Consider the following 5,147-nt stretch of genomic DNA (forward strand, 5'->3'; position numbering starts at 1 on the left):
CATAATACCTTCGCTGAAGCTCTGAACTCATTCCAATTAACCAGCATGCATACCAATTATCCAGTATATATTATATAGAAAAAATTCTGTCACAAACGGATCTTTTTAATTAAGCAGCTGTTCCAATAAATGGTTCCAAATATGTTTTGTTTTTGAGGGTTTTACGGCGCTTGAAACACATTAAGGTCATATCATTGCCAGTAAAAAGGAAGAAAGTAAAAAGTTCAACAAACAATTAAAGCACCCAAAAAAAAAGTAAGACAAAGAGGAATTGATTCAAATAGGAAACAGATGTAGATTCCAGCGAGCACACTATCAATGTACTTAGTTTCAGATCATCTAAAAGTCTCATCCAGACACAAGCACAGGTCTCCACTACTATTATACAGTCCAGTCCGGATAATAGCAACTCGGTTAATCACAACATTTCTCAAGAAACGGAATTAAATTTATATAAAAGTCACTGGTTAATTGCAACAAACATCAGTTAATCGCAACAAAATTTTGCCCTCAAAAAGTAACTTCAAGAAATCAAACAAAATATGATTTCATCGTGGAAGAAATCGTGACATGTTGAAAAATCGAGGTTTAATGCTACAGTAGTGTGTCATCACTCTATTAGAGACAAAAGAGGCGGGGCTTTGCAGTATGGATTTGTGATGTCATCTGTGGCCATTTAATAGGAGGCGAGGGGCTGGGCATAGTCTTCACAACAGGTAGACAATAACAGTTGTAAAAAGAGACTGAGAGACCTTTGTTTTGGGATTGACAACTGTGCATTGTGACCAACGAGTTTGGTAAGAGCTTCTTGTCTCTCTCCACGGCTAATCTCTTTGAGTCTTACAAATGTTGAGAACAAAAGTGTGAAAGTGAATCAAATCTGAATAAGATGTCGACTTGAATCAAAGCTGCTTTTGCTTGACAAAAACTATGCTGGGCTGACATATGGTTTTTATTTCAATCATATTGCTCAGTCTGTGGTGGACTAAGAACAATGTTTACAACAACTTGGTTGAGTTTACCATATATAGATAGTATGCGCTTGGCTAAGAAGCTCATAACATTGCCATCCGGAAGTAAAACGGACCAACACACAAAACTGTGTGTATCTATGAACGTTTATAGTCAGGTTAATACAGTTCAGTGAGCATTACTCATAAACGTGGATGGCAAAAATCAATAACAAAGACCTCAGTGAGTGATGTCATCTTCGAACTATCTATATCTGTAAAATGTTGCAATAGTGGACAGGAAACTCAACTTCGGTTAATTGCAACATTTTCGCTGATCCCAAGGTGTTGTGATTATCAGGAGTGGACTGTATGTATAGATATATAACACCAAAATATTAATACAATGCATAACAGAGAGATGATTTACAAGACAAAAAATGTCATCTCCCAAAAACCTAACTATACATTTGACTGTTTCCCTACCAGCCAAGGCCAGAACAAAACCAAGTAATCTCATTCCAAGACGAAGATACAAAGCATGTTGGAAAACATATAGGGGGCTAGAAGACAGTAAGTACCTCCCTGCCCACTGTGGGAGGTCAGGAACTCCACCAGGCATTCCAAATACCTGCTTTGGCTGTACTAATGCTATGTAGTAAAAAAAAAATAGTTGTGACTTTTGTGCCACTATATCAAAGCTGAATATACATTATCTCTCCATCTTTAGGGGTGGAAAGTACATTTATGAAATGATCATGGGTGCAAGCAGTCAAGGTTTTTAAAAACTAAGCTATACCTACGCCCCATGTCATACCAATTACCCCCTCCTCCCCTAAATCACCCAATTATGTTCCCCCAGACAGATTATGTTTTTTTTTGTTTTTTTTAAGGGTTTTACGGCGCTAGCAACATTAAGATCATATCAGCGCCAGTAAAAAGGTAGAAAATGGGATCGTAAAAAATTCTAGAATTAAAATTAAAGCACCCAAGAAAAGGTAAGACAAAGGGGAACTTGTTCAAATAGGAAACAGATATAGATTCCAAGAGCACAATATCAAAGCACTTAGTTTGAGATCACCTAAAAGTCTCATCCAGACACAAGCACAGGTTCCAACGTAATATGTAAACAAAACAATACAGTGCATAACTGAGAGATGATTTACAAGGAAGAGAAATATCATCTCCCAAACTTTACATTTAACTGTTTCCCTCAAAGCTAGGCAGACCTGCCAACCTTCTCACCAGCAAACCTGGGACCTGTGAGGCCAAAAACTGAGATTTTGCAGGCAAAACTGGGATTTTAATTTTCAAACCGAAAAAACTACCTTTTACAGCAAAATACATAATTTATACTCACCAAAATACGAAGAATCCTATGTACATATTTACAAGCTGCATCACAGATGCAGCATTATTTCTGCAGGGAATCAGAGGTAGCACTCCTGATCTTTTTCAAGAGTGTATCCTCCAAGCCGACAGAGAAACACTTCCAGTCTTGAGCAAGCAGTTGAGTTTTCATCACCATCAATGATGATAGAGTCTCTGTTGACATTGCTGACCGAAACTCAGTATGGTTTTTGCGAACCAGTGAAAAAATTCGCTCAGTCTGCATTTGAGTGGGGGATTGAAAGTACAGCCTCAGCCAATTTACATAGTAATGGAAATTTCTGCTCCCTGTCCATGGTCTCTAGCTGGCTGATACCATGCCACTGTCTGTCCACTGTTTTCTCCTCTGTAACATCCTCATCAAACTTCGTTATCCTGAATTTTGCAAATTCGCACAACAATTGATCTGTGTGTTCTGGAGGCACGATTCCAAACTTATCATTTAGAAATGAAACACTAGCCTCAGGAATTTTTGACTTTTCTCTAATGTTTAGCAACTGAGCATGCTTCAAAACGTCGTCTAAAGGAAATTAAGACACAATGTATTTTAAAGAAGAGCTATAGAAATTTCTGACATCTTTAACAAACTCATCTTCATCCTACTTATCTATATTCTTCTCTGCCTTAAGAGTACACAAATAAGCCCTAGCATCACTGCCAATTTTCAGTTCCTCCCTCGGTACTTGATTTTTTCGAAGCCAGTGCTCAATCTGAAAAATGTTTGACTCACTTTCAATTGCTGATGTCTTCACAAATCGAATTAATAGCTCTGTGAACAGGTCATGAAGACGTTGCATCATTACATGGATTTGAGGAGAGTCCTGTTGAAAAGCAAGGTTGCATGTTGTGAACAGTGGCAAGGCATCCCGCAGAAAGAGGCAATAGAGACGAGAAGTTGGACTGGTGAAAAATCTATTAACTCTTCTGATCCTGTCATTTTTACTGCTTTTTTGTTGTGAATCGCTCAATGCATTAAATTCTGCAGTAAAGTAAAGTTTAAGTGGTTCCCATTGTTCAATTAGGCGAGTAACACAGTACAGGTATGCAGTGAGAGCCAACGGGTCGCTCCGTGCTTTAAAATCTTATGCAGATTAACACCACAGTCGATCTGAAATCTCCTGAATTCCTTTTGTCTCTTGGTGCTTTATCTGAGAAATAATATATGTCAATCAAAGTACCTTCAATGTCTTTACGTAATTCTTTACTTCCAGTTTTGGCTGCAAGGTGAAGTAGATGGCATGCACAACCATTCACATATACTCCTGGTTGAAGATCCTTGATGAACTTCACAACACCTTTATGAACCCCCATCATCACTGAAGCATTGTCACTGCAGAATGAAATAACAATCTTCCAAGGAATAGAGAATTTTGTTAGTACCTTATTTAGCATCAGAAAAATATTCTCCCCAGTTGAATTCCCATTACATTCCACAACACTGAGCAATTGAGTCACGACAGCTCCTTTGACTCTGTCATAGAATCTCACAACAACAGGGTAGATCTGTGAAGACACTCCATCATGGCTTCCATCTGTCGCAAGACTGAATGGCTGTGTCTATAGAGTAGTGACGAGGTTGGCAGAGTAATGCTGAGCTAAAGATTTTGTCAGTGCAGTAGCTTTTGTCCGTGCACAAGTGAACGACTGGGAAATTTTGGAATCAGGGAACATAGTTTTAAACAATGGACCTGCGTGGTCAGAAATGGCGAACGGTATATTGTGTTCAATTAGAAAAAAAAACAAAAAGAAGCTCTGCACGTGGGACCTGCTTTTTAAACAAATCTTCCTCGGAGTTTCTTGAAAAGAATGATGAAATAGGAGCTGACTTTGTAGATGATGCAGCTTCTGTATGTTTCTTGGTTGAAACATGGTTGGTCACATCATTTCTTCTTCCATGTGAAATGAGAAAGTCCGTTTTGCATGCCGTGCAATGCGCATGATGCTCACTCTTTTTCGACGAAATGATCGATGGAAATTCCATAGTGAAATCACTCCTGAATTTACACATGTTCTTTGGTTTTTTAGCTGGAGGTGCCATGATAGTTAAATATAAATAGAAATTGAAGCCACAAAACAATAAAAACAACTTAAATATAAATCCACAATCGAAAATGAGTAGTGATCATGCCGAAATGGAACTGAAGTGAAATGGCGAAGTCAAGACAAGAAAATGAGACTCAATTCACTTCTGGCACTATTTATATTCTGTTCCGAAGACAGTCGAGCAGTTTAAAATATAGTATCAAAATGGAATAATCAATATTCGCATAAGATTTATTAACAAAAATTGTACCGATACGGTATCGATTCCGTTATCAATAATCGATAACTTTGTAAATGCTCGTTGATTAGGAAAATAAAAAATTCGTTAAAAAAAATATTATATCAAGTACCGATACCCATCCATAAATCGGGACTTTAAAACCGTACACGGGACAGCGGGATTTGACCTTAAAAAACGGGATGATCCCGGTTTTACCGGGACCATTGGCAGGTCCGGCTAGGGTATCCAGCAAGAGCCTGGACAAAACCAAGTGATCTAATTCCCAGATAAAGACAGAAAGCATGTTGGAAAACAGATATAGGGGGATAGAGAACACAGTAAGTGCCTCCCTGCCCACCATGGGAGGTAAGGAACCCCACACATCTCCCAGACAGATAAAAAAGTGACAAAATACAAGCAGACCATCATTTGGAAGTTTGAAAATATTGGTATGTGGCAGATACTAGCAAGTCTGTTTAAAAATATGTGAAAATTTTAAAAACAAAAACTGACACACCAAATAAAAAGTGCTTTGATACTGCAGA

This window comes from Berghia stephanieae, chromosome 3 (genome assembly GCF_034508935.2).
Source record: "Berghia stephanieae isolate SIO BIC M18660-M18661 chromosome 3, UCSD_Bste_1.3, whole genome shotgun sequence".
NCBI lineage: Eukaryota > Metazoa > Mollusca > Gastropoda > Nudibranchia > Aeolidiidae > Berghia > Berghia stephanieae.